The following is a 16,233-nucleotide window of genomic DNA, read 5'->3' on the forward strand; positions in this document are numbered from 1 at the left end:
CTGCAAAAATGCTGTTCTTACTTAGAATTTTTGTCTTGTTTCTAGTCCAAATATCTAAAAATTCTTAGATCAAGGAGCATTTTCTTGACAAGTAAAAATTATTTTCTTGTTTTCAGGAAAAATAAGTCAAAATTAAGTGAGTCCTTTTCCTTAAAACAAGCAAAATAATCTGGCAATTGGGTAAGCAAAATAATCTTAATCCAAACTGAAAACAAGTTTATATATCTTATTTTTGATTTGAAATAAGATTATTTTGCTTACCCCATTGGCAGATTATTTTGCTTGTTTTAAGGAAAAACTCACTTAATTTTGACTTATTTTTCCTGAAAACAAGAAAATAATTTTTACTTGTCAAGAAAATGCTTCTTGATTTAAGAACTTTAAGATATTTTGACTAGAAACAAGACAAAAACTCTAAGTAAGAACAGCATTTTTTTGCAGTGTGATAATTGGATAAACGGATAGTGGGAGGAGCAACAGGGAAACAATATGGCTACGTTCAGACTGTCAGTCCAAATCTGATTATTTGTGTATCCGATTGGAATCTGATCTAAAATTACTGACTGTCCACATTGTGTATCACAACTTTTCCAGATCCGATTTGTGTGTCCATGTCTTTCTTTTGTTTTCTTGGAATATCTGCATCGGTTTGTATGGCAATGGCATTGCTTTGGTGAGAATATGCCAACAACAAACACAATAGGGAGGGGTTTACAATACAGATGTTGTCTTATTTATAACATAAAAATGTGTAGCCGCCGTGTTGGACTACTGCGTCTTATGAGGCAGCAGAAGAAACGTAGGAGGTTGGTATGCGTGCTATTCCGAGCTGTCGTCTCCGCCAGATTTAAAACATTGTCATTTTCTGCTCGTCCGGCACTTTGCAACAACACTACCTTGTTTCCGCAGCGACTTTCAACATGTTTCCTATAACAACATCTGACGTTTATGGTTTACGTGGCGTGAGAAAGTCACATAAACCATGTGAAATCCGATCAGAGCAGTCAGACTGAAATGCGATTTGAATAGGATTTCAAACCACATATGAATGTAGCTTGAAACGCATTTCATGTGATTTTATTTTATTTTTTTGCCGTTCATACATGCTAAATCATCAGTTTCAATCAGATATGCACAAAAATCAAATTTGGAAATACACAGAAGAGACAAGCACCACATCTTACCCCAGCAACAAAAATAAACATACGTCCCTAAGGACATAACAAGTACAAACCCGATTCCAAAAAAGTTAGGACACTGTACAAATTGTGAATAAAAAAGGAATGCAATAATTTACAAATCTCATTAACTTATATTTTATTCACAATAGAATATAGATAACATATCAAATGTTGAAAGTGAGACATTTTTAAATGTCATGCCAAATATTGGCTCATTTTGGATTTCACGAGAGTTACACATTCCAAAAAAGTTGGGACAGGTAGCAATAAGAGGCCGAAAAGTTAAATGTACATATAAGGAACAGCTGGAGGACCAATTTGCAACTTATTAGGTCAATTGGCAACATGATTGGGTATAAAAAGAGCCTCTCAGAGTGGCAGTGTCTCTCAGAAGTCAAGATGGGCAGAGGATCACCAATTCCCCCAATGCTGCGGCGAAAAATAGTGGAGCAATATCAGAAAGGAGTTTCTAAGAGATAAATTGCAAAGAGTTTGAAGTTATCATCATCTACAGTGCATAATTTCATCCAAAGATTCAGAGAATCTGGAACAATCTCTGTGCGTAAGGGACAAGGCTGGAAAACCATACTGGATGCCCGTGATCTTCGGGCCCTTAGACGGCACTACATCACATACAGGAATGCTACTGTAGTGGAAATCACAATATGGGCTCATGAATACTTCCAGAAAACATTGTCGGTGAACACAATCCACCGTGCCATTCGCCGTTGCCGGCTAAAACTCTATAGGTCAAAAAAGAAGCCATATCTAAACATGATCCAGAAGTGCAGGCGTTTTCTCTGGGCCAAGGCTCATTTAAAATGGACTGTGCCAAAGTGTCTCCTCAGTCCCCAGACGTTTGCAGACTGTTATAAAAAGAAGAGGGGATGCCACACAGTGGTAAACATGGCCTTGTCCCAACTTTTTTGAGATGTGTTGATGCCATGAAATTTAAAATCAACTTATTTTTCCCTTAAAATGATACATTTTCTCAGTTTAAACATTTGATATGTCATCTATGTTGTATTCTGAATAAAATATTGAAATTTTTAAACTTCCACATCATTGCATTCTGTTTTTATTCACAATTTGTACAGTGTCCCAACTTTTTTGGAATCGGGTTTTTGTATATGCAAGTCATCGAATTACTGCAATTAAACAGTTTGAAAGTGAGATCAAAAAACACAGCTTTGCTCTGATGATCCCTGTCAGACTTGTGAAATACACAAGGGCAGAATGTTGGCTCAGAGAGTCTGTGTATTTAATTAATCTTGTGTATAATTCATGTTTGGAACTGTGATAGACAGAGAGGTGTTGAGGTTTTTGTGTTGTGGAAGGAGCAATTGACTCTGATGAGTGCTGACAGATGAGTTGACACACCACCAACACCACCATCCTTAACTGTCTCCAGGGGTAAAACTGTCTACTACGACAATTTCACTCTCTATTTGCTCTTATGTTTAAATCAGAGGTCTTAAACAGAGGGTCTACCAATGTTTGCTTCATTTTTTTTGCAAACTGGAAATATGCCTTAAACAAAAATTCAACCTAAGCTCAGTTCAACTAAATGTAACATAGTGCTTTCCACATTCATTTATTAAGTACAATTTAAATGTAATGTACATTACATATGTCAGGGGATACTAGACTCAGAAGGTAGATGTTAGTGAATCAGTTAATAAGTAATGTAAGTAATGTAGACTATTTAGAGCTTGCAGGTGACTGAATAACTGAGTCTCTTGTTCTTTACCAGGTTGGAGATGGCACAGGGCAGTGGAGCACATATCTCGAGCATTAGCGATTTCCGATTCTTAAACGAATCGTTCTTTTGAGCCGGTTCTCAGGAAGTAACCGGTAGAGCCGGTTCAATGATCAAACTGCTTATTCAGTTAAGTAGATACAATGAACATGTCAGCCAGTGATTACAGCTTGTGATTGTAATGATTATAATATAGGGATAATATTTGACAGTTTTGTGTGTCAATCCAAAGTTGGCATCAGTCGCTCTTCTCTCTCCATCGTTTACTATCATTTTCACGCATTTTCTACTGTATGTCTCTCTTTCTGTCTCTCTCTCTTGCCCCAGACACAGCTGTTAACCCAGCGCGGTCCCCCCTGTTAGCCTTTAGCCCAGTTGTGTCTGTCTAGCAGCGCTCCTGCTGTGAAAGGGTCTAATGCAGAGCAAACAAACATGTCAACAGTACATTGACTCTGTCACACACACGCACACACATATCGGTCTGTATGATAGGAGATGCCACTCACGTACGATATCAGCAGTAAAAATAGAGATCTGTTTTGGCCTGAACCACATGTGGGACATTGCTGAGATTTATAAGCTTTAAACAATGGCTGACACTCAGATTCAGGTATTCTCAGTGGCTTGACATGGCAGACCAGCCTATAAAATCCACTTTGACCCAACAGATGGATTTGATTTTATTGCTGTTCTGAGACCTTCCGGCCTCATCTAATGCTGTTACAGGAAGAGCATGCACAACTGATCTTAGATCAGACCAAAGACACACTCCACCCAAGCCTCTGGGGAAGAGAAAGTGAGTGAGAGCAGATATGGTAAGATGTCTCTGAAAAGCTTGGCTTTGAAGTGTAATGGAAAGCATTAGTTACTTTCAGGTGTAATAAACTTGAGCCAAATGTATCGACAACAGCAAATGCCTTCTGAAAGGCTTTTAACAATGTCTGCCAAATGTCTTTCTCCTCTCTTTCTCAGTCTATTCCTCTCTCTCTGTTCATCTCTTTCCCCTGTCTCCCTGTTTATCCTTCATATCTCTTTCACTCTCTCACCAAACATCTCTAGTGGCAACTTGTCCACCCTACACACTGCAAGCGTTATAAATCACTTAAGAAGTCCAACACATATGTATCATTCTTTGTGACTTCTATTGAATTTCAGCTGTGGGGGAGGCACTTAGACGGTAGAGCCAAGAGTGCTCAATCTTCATCTACTGAGGGGGTCTCATTTTGTCAAATGCCTCTTTGGTGCCAAAATGAGACCCAGGTGCAGTGGACACTTTATTCGATTCAGTGGCAATCATTTCAAATTGTACATTTGGCTGAAGTAATCAATAAAGCAGCCATGTACTTCCGTGACCCTCAATTAGAATACATATATTTTGTTATGGCATCTCTGTTCCCGGAATCCCAGTCAAAATTGATCTCCAACACAACTTAAGTATAATGGACTGTTTTTGGATATCTAAAATAAGGTAAACAAGGTAACAAGGTAAAAATGGCTGTGCCCTGCTCTTAAAATAAGGGGGATACTTTTTAATCAACTCCATTACTCGCTATTATAACCAATTATGCCTTTCTTTTCGGAATTGGCATTTATTCTTCATTTAGCCCAATTACGCCATTTTCATGTCGAAAAAATAACAACTTCATTAAATATTAGAATTGATCAATTGACAAAGGTATCAAAATCCAACCAATGAACTTAAAAAAAGTCTTGATACATCTAGGTATTTTGCAGTTGTGCATATACCTTTATAATGAATATTTGGTAACACTTTACAATAAGGTTCATTAGTTAATATTAGTTAACTACATTAGTTAATATGAACTAATAATGAACTGCACTTATACAGCATTTAGTAATCTTTGTTAATGTTAATTTCATTATTTACTAATACATTATTAAAATCTTGTTAACATTAATGCACTGTGAACTAACACAAACAATGAAAAACTGTATTTTCATTAACTAACGTTAACGAAGAATAGTAAATACAGTAACAAATGTATTGCTCATGGTTAGTTCATGTTAGTTAATACATAAACTAATGTTTAATGAACCTTATTTTAAAGTGTTACCGATCATTTACATTTAATTTATCCATGACTTATTTTTTTGAAGGCTGTGACATTACATGGGCTAGTATTTTTTATTTTACTATTATTATTTTACAAATACTAATTTTCAAGAATCAAAACAAAACCAAGCTTAACTATTTAAGATATACTTACAGCAAAATATAAGATAAAGTAATTTAAAAAATGTAAAAGATAAAGATTGTCTCAAGTATAGAATAGCCTATATGTTGAATCATTAAGCTTTAAGTTTTTAAAATGTCAATTTTAAATACGTCAACTAAAGTATAAAAAGAATAAATACAAAAATAATTATTTCCATTGTTAATGTGTTAAGAAAATCTACTCTATTAATACATTGTAAAAGTTGATGTTTTCTTGTTTCTATGTTCATGAGAAGTCAAATAAGTTGGGCATGCTTAGAATGACTTCTTGTAGCCAGTCAAATGGTGTTTTTCACATTAAAGTCATATGTAGTTAGCAATTTTTGTGCCTTTAAATGGCAGGTTTATCTAAGTATATTTATCCACTATCCACCACTAAAATATTCAAAAACAATAGATTGAACCCGCAACCCTGAACTTTTGTGATAGCTGTCACAGACGCCGCTGAGTGGCGCTGATTCACTGCGCGTTGGGTTCCTTCTAACTTCCCTGGAGAGCAAGCAGGGATCGAGTCGGCGCAGCACAGCGCTCCAGACCTTTGCCTTTAGCACCGGCAGATCCTGCACAGAGCGCACACCGTCTCCAGCGCGGACAAACACCGTGAAAACAAGCCCAACAGGATACTACGTGGGGTGATGACTCCGTTAGAGACATTTTTAAAGCTTTTTAAACCAGAAGCGAAAGCGCTGATGTGAAGTTTCACACTGCTCTCCGTTCAGTTGAGATGAAGATCTGAGACGCTGCGAGAGAAGGAACTTTACGTGTCCGCGCACCCGGACGCCCTGCGGGAACATCGGGCGCTTTTGTGATCAGAGGACTGAACTTCTTTTCAGTATTTGTGGGTTTCTGACTCTCTCTGACATATTAGATATAGGAGGGATCATTTGGTGCGGATTGTTGAAGCCTCTCCGGTTCGTGGATGGAATAACTCATAATGGAAGGGCAATGAGACCCCTCTCTGCTGCTGGGCAATAATCCGGACCACCGCACTAACAGGTATGCAGCTTTTATTGTTTATTTTGGTTTGACAGAAATTGACACTTACATTTTACATGTGCTTAAATGTATTTTTTTCCAAAACGTAGATGTTCACAAAGATGGTATTTACTATTCCAATGAGTTAAAAATCATTGATCAGTTGAGTAAAATAAACGGGTATTGCTTGTTTTAGTGATCCATGACAGTTGCTTTAGTGAGTCATGCATTCTGATCGTGATCGGACGCGGGTCACTGAAACTTAATAGGTAGGCTATAGCCGGTGTGTAAACCCGAGAATCACCCAGGGAGCTATAAAGCTGGATTATTTTGTGTCAAGCGTGGTTAAGAAATAATACTATATAGAGTAAAAAGGGCAATGAGCTTGATGAGTTTGCGTGCGCGCGCGCGGGAGAGCCAGGGTGGGTGCTTGTCTTAGCGCATTAACAGTATATGCCATGTAAAAGTAAGGCTTACCCCTGTAAATCAGCTTACCCTGGTTGGAAACAGTAAAATTTCTTCTGTCCCAGTACACTGAGCTTGGCAGGCTGGCACGCACACAAACGGCCACCAACTCACTCAAGTGAGATGGCAAGTCCATATCATTTTGTCAGTTCCTTTCAAATAAACACCTTTTTAAAGTATCATTAATAGGCCTAAAGTGTTATTTATTTCGTAATTTTCCTATTTATAAAGTGTTTTTCATGTCATCCGTCCCAGTTCAGTGTGTTGCAGCCCTGATTTGCCTGTCTAAAAAGACACTTTGGCCCATAACCCATAAGCCAGTATTTTGCGTTTACATTAAACAATACATTAAACCAGTAAATTTATTTGCACATTTGGTAAAAAGGTTTAATTTTTAATAACTTAACTTAAATACTTAGTTTACTCCAGATGCTATTTCTCTCAGTTCATCAGTTTTCAGATCATTTAAGTTGCTGAGTTGACTCCAGAATATCTCTGATCATTTCAATTGAGCCAAGAACAATTTCTTCAGTCTTATTTGTGAGCGAATCATTCAGATCATTTATGTGAAAAATATCTAACTCAGTTTAATGATTTGTGAGATTAACGAGACCCTGTATAAGTAATGCCGGCAGACCCTCACGGACCTCTGTCGGCCACACAAACATAATAAAACATAACGTAAAGTCCAGGCCTGGTCATCTCTCGTCCTTCACTGTCGTCGCTCCTCCTTTTATGCTTCCGGAGCTCCTCCGTGAGAGACTCAAGGCCGGTGCGCCTCCCAGGTGGAGCTCATTAACTCTCGTGCCACTGGCCTCACAGCTCTCGCCCGCCCTGGTCGCCACAGAGACAAAAGTATAATAATATGTGGGCTTCACATACACTTCAAAACTTTCTTCTTTTTAAATTGTTTTTGCAGTAAATTGCACCAATCAAGATTTAGTGCTTTATAAATCATCCACATCACTTTGGAAGAGAGATAATAGACTGGAAAAAAATGAACACTGCATATAGCCATATGAATGTGTAGTTGGAACTATAATTTCCGCAGTAATTGCATTGCCTTGGCTGATGTGGTTGGCTGATATAACTCCCTTTAGGCCACAGTGCGCATTTATTCTCCTCCTAACAGAGCTGGTTATGTGTTCGCTATGAGGGAGGATGTTGTCGGGAGCAAAAGGCTTAGGAACACACAGATGCCCCGCTGATACTGGCTGCTGAAATAATCCTTTGTGAATCACCGCTGAATGTAGTAGTTTATTTGATTTGGCTCTGTTGTGTGCAGGTCCTGGATCTACTGTTAGTGTAAGAGTTGTTTAACCCGAGCACTGCATGTGCGACAGGCCTCGCTATATGCTGATAAACTCATTCTCACTCACAGGATGGATCTGAATGCTGTTGGCAATGTAAATGGTTGAAAAGGGGCAATGGTGGTGTGTCTGTCAAATGCAGTGATCTGCCCATCCTGAGACCCAGAACAAGTTTAATTAGCCTGTAGATTGACAGGAAAGAGAAAGGCAATCTATAAAAATGATTTACTAATCGTCATAGAACAGGAGGGGCAGAGAAAGAGAGAATGTGCTAATTATATTTGACTTGTACCATCTGAGGTGGAACATTTCGAGACCTTTAAGAGCCTGGTGTATTTTTAATGCCCTAAACCTGGTTTGAAATATTTGTTTCCAGTCATAATCACTCTCTTTTTCTTTAGCCTCGTGTGTCTTTCTTTCTTGCCAAGAATTTGTTCGTAATGCTAATGTTTTGTTTAGCTGCTAGTTGATGCTTTTTGTTCCCTCATTATCTCATTACCAACTTCATACACTCGAACTGCACATGTGTTGTGTGTGTTTGTGTTTATTAGGATGTTTGGCTGCATTATTGTGTGTGTTTTCACAGGCTATTAACTGTGACAAATAACTGTTACTTGTTGGAATGGCTGATGTCTGGGTCAGAGCGGGAATCTCGGGTTTCTGCAGCTGGTTTGGGTTTCAGTTAAAATGATTTGAGTGTAGTCAGCTGACCAGACCCTGTTCATTCACTCCCACTAATTTATCTAGTGTGGTGTGAATAATTCATCAAAGCGTTCACAGAGAACTAGTGTGTGTAATTATGTTTGTGCCATTGTACGTGTGTGACTATCCACTGACAGCAGCAGAATAGTTTTGAAGTGCTAAATTCACTTGCATTTACACAGAATATATATATATATATATATATATATATATATATATATATATATATATATATATATATATATATATATATATATATATATATATATATATATATATATATATAGCCCCGTTCAAAAGGTTGGGAACCATTGGTTCTTAATACTGTGTGTGTTTACCTGGATGAAAACTTTTTGAATTTGAAGATCAAGGTTAGTACTTAATTTGTCTTCCGGGAAACGTGCAAGTATCTTCTGTTGCTTCTGAAGGGCAGTACTAAATGAAAAAAAGAAGAAGATATTTCAATAAAATAAGAAAAATTTGGACACCTTCATCCTGTTCAAAAGATGGATCTCAGAATCATACAGTCACTGCTGGAAAGGGTCAAATATGCAGAAAATCCTTGAAAACTGAAGAATCTGCAGGATCTGGAGGATTTTTTTGAAGAACAGAGCTCAGTTTAACTGCTCAGAACAAATAAGAGACTCATGAACACCCATCACAAAAAAAAAAAAAAAAATCAAGTTCTGATATGCTGTTAGACTTTTTACTTGTAATTATTATTTTATTGAGCTTGGATGACACACAAATTATGCCTATTGATTCGATATACTATCATGACTTGTCATAGTTTAACATTTTCAGTTAATCAAAAATGTATTTAATTTTAAGTTCTGTTAATATAAAATACAATCTGATGACGTGTAAACGTGTTTCATTGTTTTGAGTTGTATGAACACTTCTTTTAATTTAGACAAACTTAAATTAAGTGAAACTGGGCTGGGATTTTTATTTCCCATCATGCTTTGCCCATGGCACTTGAGTGTTATATAATGTTTTTTGCACAAGATTTCACCTTACTTAAAACATTATGTTGGATCAACTTAAATAGTTGCATTCATGTTGACAATTATTAAGTTCATGTTACTTAGAAATGTGTTTTTATTGTGGCAAAAAAAACCTCTTCACCTTACTTAAAACATTATGTTGGATCAACTCAAAATATTGCTTTGAATTAATGTAATTCTCCCAATTGGCTTAAGTTAAAAATTCTAGTGGAAAACGTTAACAGTTTTTTTTTTTGTTAAACCATTGTTTTATTTTTTAGACTTTTAAGAACCAAGGGTTCCCAAACTTTTGAACGGGGTTATTTTAATAAATTCAGCTACTTTTTTGTCATGTGGACTTTATGTAAACATCTTGTAAAATATCTTAGTTTGGACAGTACTGAATAAAAAATAGCATGCATTTTGTATGATTTCTCTTATTTTGTTAAAATGTTATTATTCACATTTTCACAGATTCTGCAAGGGGTTCCCATTCTTTTTCATATATATTTGCATATATGTGTGTATTTATGTATTATGATTGGATGATTAGGTGGTTGTTTTTGAACACAAATTTTTCTTCAAATTGATTGTAAGTGTTTTACACCTGTTCTCCTCTCATAAGGTGATGAAATACTACATAACATTTGTTTGATGTGTTTGGAGTGCAATGAAAAATGAAATGAAGAAAATGATTACTTGATTCTTTACTTTATGGCGTCAGCGTCTGAATAGGAAGTTATATAAAATGAATGACTATCAACTATTAAATAAACATGACAATGCTGTCAAAACGTTGGCAGAACAGTCTGCTGTGGATCTGCAGTTTCTTGAGTGTGATGACTGTAGGTAGAATTGAGGAATTGTTCAGTTTAGTTGGCAGCTGTGATGTGTTTTTTTTTTTTTTTGGCAGACATGGTCTATAGCTATAATGAGGTACATTTTTTATGCATTAGTTTTCCGTAAATGGTGAATTTGCAAGTTTATATACATTGATATACCTTCAAAAACATGATGTAAATGGATTGATTAATCTGAATTATTTATACAAAATGTGTTGGCTTAGAAGGTAATTTCGTAATTTAGAAGAACGAACGGCGATGTTTGAAACTTCTGAATATTTATGCATGAAAGTTTGATGGCTCTCATATCGGTGATTGGTTATTTTCAGTAGATTGCTTTGTGTGCAGCTGAGCCATCTGCCAAAGTGTTGATTAATGAGAGAATAACAAAACACCAGACAGATGAAATCTGCACCTTCACAAAAACAAACACTATCAACCTCACCCTACATTATGATCCCATCAGGAATCACTCAGAGATGATCTCCCAATGGGAAAATAAGGGCAGTGTTGACCACAGCTTCACTCCTCACCTCAAGAGTTCACCAGACCTTGGCTGAGAGATAGAGAGCACTTTATTACTGCAGTCTTGCCCTCCTTTCTTTCATTCAGTCATCATTTCTGTCTCACAGGACAAGATTAACATTACTGTCATGACACAGCCTCTGCAGGAATCAAGAGATAGAGAGAAAGAAAGTAATAGAGAGTAAGTGACCCCCAGTGTTTCCCGAGGTGAACCATATAAATGGATGACTTGCTCAGTCACAGGGTGAGCTGGGTGGAGAGGTTGTGTATAAGCATGTGTGTGTGTTTGTAGGTTGAAGTATTTATTTGTTGAAAGAATCTTTATTTTCCAGTCAGAGACAGCGAAATAAGTGCCTAAGAAAAGAACAGGTAAACAAATAAAATAGAAATACCCAAAGGAGAAAGCTACTCTTTATGCTCTGGAGACTTGATGGAGTTCTCAGTTCTGCTTCATTTAAGTATCAACTTTATCCAAAGTGTTTCTTCTAAGACAGAAACAAAAATAGATGCAGATGCAGCATATATATATATATAGTAAGAGCTTAGATCTTTAAAATGAAAGAGGATAGCGTCGCTTAGATAGATTTGGTCTTGGGAGAATTCGATGAGAAATAATTGTGAAATATCTAACATTTCATTGCAGATTTTGGTATCTTGGCACAGTGATGTATCGATCAGCACACCTTACGTTCCTACATCTGTCAAGTGTGTTATCACTGACTGGACGCATCTGTACACTTGTGATCTAGTTTGTGTTTGAGCGTGTGTCAGTATCATAGCGGGTTGGTGTATATGGTGCTTCTGGCTGAGTTTCACTCTAAGGGTCCCTGATGTCGTGGCTACTGATCTTGTCTGCCAGAATTCAGGCAAAACAAGCACCTCTGAGCCTAATTACACCCAAACCACTGTCTGATGTGAATTTTCACATAGCACACATGCACACACACACCTTGCGGATCAGCCAGAATGAAAGCAAACAGTGGTGAAGGCTTGCTGAAGGATGTTGCATAAGAACGGATCCACCTTTGAGGTTTATTTTGGGACAAAAACGTATGGGTGTGACGGCCATAAATCATTCAGGTTTTTGCTGGACTAATCTGGACTCAGTCAAACTATAATAAATAGCAAACTAGCTAACAGGGAATGTTATTAGAACTTAAGCTTACGTTCTGGCATGGTTCTCTCAAAGTTATGAGCAAACATTCTTCCAGTAACACTAATAGAATGCTTATTCAGAGTTATTTGGTCTAAATTTTAGCACAAAAACATTATTTATACATTGTTCATGGAATTTTAATTTTTTTTCTGAAGCATTTTAGTTGGATATTTAGTTTAGTTTATTTTTTTAGTTGGAATTGGAAAAATGTTTAGTTTAAGTGTTACTGATTGTTTCAGAATGTTCAGAAATAACATTCCCATAAATAATGTTGTGGGAATGTTAGCAAAACGTTCTTAGAACATATTTTTGTTATCTGCAAAGGAAGCGACCCACTTTACCTCTCTTTCTAACTTGTTTTTTTGCTATAATACTGCATTGTTTCATTCTTTATGTTTTCCCTATTTTCTTTCTTATCTTTCTCCCAATCCTGTTCTCTCCTCTCATGTATGTTGGTGTGAGACAGCTTTCACTCAGAACAATTTGTTTTCAGTGAACCACTAGGTTTTCTCTTTGTCTCTTACTGTGTGTAGTTTTTCATTTTCTCTTTCTGTCTTTTCTCTGTTGTGAGGGTGTTATGGGAATTCATGCTGGAAAGAGGACTTTCTGCTTCAGGTCTGAAAAAACAATGAATATCATCAAAAAAATTTTCTCTCATCTTCTTTTTTCCCTTTACATTGAGAGTTTTGCACTCTTTTTTCTTGTGTGTGCATAATTCCAAATGAATAATCAGATATTTTTAGCTATATCAGTAGAAACATCACTGCATGCTTGGGCAATTTTAGTTAAGTGAGTTCTGGCATTTCAGTTCATTAATTACAAACACAAAATTGCTTTTATCTCTTGATCTGGACTTAATTAACAAATCACTTGATTCATTGTTTGATGCCTGCCTCATTTAAAGTGACTCACATTACATCTAATGCCAATGTGCTGAAATCCCCTGAGGAACTTGAGGTTAGGGTTCTTAATTAAAGGCAGAATGGAGATAAACTGGGGCTTGAACCTGCAACCTTTATGTCAGCATCATAGATCCTTAACCATTCCGCTTCCAACATCCTTTCCTTAGAACTAAAAGCTCTAGTAATTTAGCTCATCTATCTTCATGTTTATGTGTAGACGCTCTGATGTCATTAGATTTTGTCGATGTGACTTGGGTTAGGATTTGAGTTCAGACAACTTAATTTATTTTATTCTATATCTGAATGTATGCAGATATATAACATTCTGGGGTTGAGTGACTCAAGCTCAGGGTCGTTCCGCAGAGGGTTCTCATGATTATCAGCCTATAATTACACTGATGAAAGATCATCACTGCAGACCTAACAGATGCTGGGAATCAAAAGTATCGGTTATGCCCAGCTGCCCAAAAAAAATTATAGACTAAAAGATTTTTATTATTTTATTTTATTTTTGTTCCCGGTCAGTCTTTTGCTATGGTGGAATGTATGTCTCTTTGAAGGTTTGTTGATTTGCAACAAAGAGCATGGTGAAGTTACACTGTAAAAAATTATTTTCATGATTTGTTATAACAACATTTTTTCTTTTGCCAAATCAACTTCAGTAATTAATGTGGTTCAGATAACACAGGGGTAGGCAAGTTTGGTCCTAGAGAGCTGCTGTCCTGCAGAGTTTAGCTCCAACCCTAAAAAAACCCTTCAGCTGCCTATAGCCTTAGTAATCCTGAAGAGTTTGATTAGCTTGTTCAGGTGTGTTTGATTAAGGTTGGAGCTTAACTCAGCAGGACAGCGGCTCTCTAGGACCGAACTCGCCTACCCCTGAGATAACATAATATTTTTTGAGTTTCTGTTGATTAAATCAATTGTATGAACTAAAATTTTGGATTTCAATGAACTCAAAATTTTAAAGGTGCCCTAGAACTTCTTTTCAAAAGATTTAATATAAGTCTAAGGTGTCCCCTGAATGTGTCTGTGAAGTTTCAGCTCAAAATACCCCACAGATTTTTTTTAATTAATTTTTTTAACTGCCTATTTTGGTGCATCATTAACTATGCACTGATATATAGGTTGCGGCCCCTTTAATTCTCGTGCTCCCCCTCCCCTGGAGCTCGCACTTGCCTTGAACAGCATAAACACAGTTTACACATCTAATATAACCCTCAAAATGGATCTTTACAAAATGTTCGTCATGCATGCTGCTTGCATACATCGGATCATGTGAGTATTGTATTTATTTGGATGTATTACATTTGATTCTGAATGAGTTTGATGGTGCTGCGTGGCTAAAGCTAACTTTACACACTGTTGGAGGGATTTATAAAGAATGAAGTTGTGTTTATGCATTATACAGACTGCAAGTGTTTAAAAATGAAAATAGCGACGGCTCTTGTCTCCGTGAATACAGTAATAAAATTAAACCACATTTAACAGTACATTAGCAACATGCTAACAAAACATTTAGAAAGACAATTTACAAATATCACTAAAAATATCATGGATCGTGTCAGTTATTATTGCTCCATCTGCCTTTTTTCGCTATTGTTCTTGCTTGTTTACCTCGTCTGATGATTCAGCTGTGCTCATCCAGACGTTCTGCCCAACTGTTACGTAACAGTCGGTGTTATGTTGAGATTCGCCTGTTCTTCTGAGGTCTTTTAAACAAATGAGATTTATATAAGAAGGAGGAAACAATGGAGTTTGAGACTAAGTGTCTTTTCCATGTACTGAACTCTTGTTATTTAACTATGCCAATATAAATTCAATATTTAATTCTAGGGCACCTTTAAGGCAACCAGATAACTTACTTTTTTAAGTTAAACCAACAATTCTTTTTTACAGTGTATATGCAGTGCTTGAAATGGGCTGGTGCACTTCTCTATAGCCCCGTTTCCACCGCAGGAACTTTACCCAGGAACTAGGGACTTTGGGCTGGTACTCGGTGTGTTTCCACCGCAGGAACCAGGAACTAAATAAAGTTCCGGGTAAAATTTCCCCCTCAGAAAAGTCCCTGATGGCGAGGTGGTACTTTTTCAAAGTTCAAGAACTTTCGGGGGTGGGACTAGGCGCTGAACATGCTGATTTGTCAGATTCACGCCACATTTGATTGGTCAACTCCACGCAGCAGTAAATCGGTTATGCGAGCTTGGGATTGTGCACACTGGAAAACAATGCCGAGAGATGTTGAAAAAACTAAAGCAAGATTACAAGAAAATAAAGGATCACAACAAGAGAAGTGGTTCCGATCGGCGTACTAACAAGTGGTTTGACCGCCTGGATGCATTGCTAGGACACAGACCGTCCTTTTCTGGTTCAGCGGTGACAAAAGACTCCGCTACTGCATTGTTGGAAGCCATGCCGGAATCCGATGAACAGTGGGTTGAAGGTAAATAAATATATGTATATATCACATCTAAATGATATCGTCTTAAAGTCGTTGTAGTAAAAAAAAAATCAATCTAACCTTTTTACACCATGTTTTTCCAGACGAAACGAGTGGTCTGACAATGACAGGAAGAAACAGTCACGCGCAGTACTATGTCACCGGACAAATTAGCCTAATCTTCACGGTACTTTAGACCGCGTGGAAACGCAGAGGGCAACAGGTCTGGGGGGGGACAAAAAGTTCCTGGTGCAATTGTTCCGGGTAATTTCGGTGGAAACGCGGCTTAGTTTTACCTTTAGCCTACCGCCAGTTTTCATTGTGTACCAGCACCTCTGACATGTTGCATGTACGGAAGCCCGCTGCGCCCTCCCTTCTTCAGGAACGCGTTTTGAACTGAGCATTGGGAGTACCGGCACTTTTATTTTTCCACTTCAAGCACTGGTTATATGGATCTGTAATGTGGCCAAATGCTACTTCTTTGTCAAGCAGTTACTGTATAGAATATTAGTTGGCACCTTGGTATTTCTGTCAACCAATCAGAATCAAGCTTTCAAACATTCTGTCACTGTTCTTAAGAACTATATTAAGTAAATAGCCTCCAAGTTGTCTCCCCCCTCCCCCCTAAACTCTGTGGTTTGATTTTGTATGAGAATCAAGTCACAGAGTTGACAAGCTGTTGCAAGATCCCTACAAATCTCCATAGACAATTTCTCATTCTAATTTGACACACCATATTTACCGCCATAGAGTTACA

At 37.3% G+C, this 16,233-nt stretch overlaps 1 protein-coding gene across 2 annotated transcripts in view; it reads left to right on the plus strand.

Moving 5' to 3' along the window:
- The first annotated feature begins 6,130 nt into the window (after positions 1 to 6,130).
- tafa3b (TAFA chemokine like family member 3b) overlaps positions 6,131 to 16,233 on the plus strand; it is a 97,725-nt gene continuing 87,622 nt past the window's right edge. Inside the window, exon 1 of one of the 2 annotated variants that reach the window (XM_067393769.1) lies at positions 6,131 to 6,172. The gene's annotated coding sequence lies outside the window, so the exon portion shown is untranslated. The remainder of the gene's footprint in view (positions 6,173 to 16,233) is intronic. The other variant, XM_067393770.1, reaches the window with a different exon arrangement.

This window comes from Chanodichthys erythropterus, chromosome 9, assembly GCF_024489055.1.
Source record: "Chanodichthys erythropterus isolate Z2021 chromosome 9, ASM2448905v1, whole genome shotgun sequence".
In the NCBI taxonomy this organism is placed as follows: domain Eukaryota; kingdom Metazoa; phylum Chordata; class Actinopteri; order Cypriniformes; family Xenocyprididae; genus Chanodichthys; species Chanodichthys erythropterus.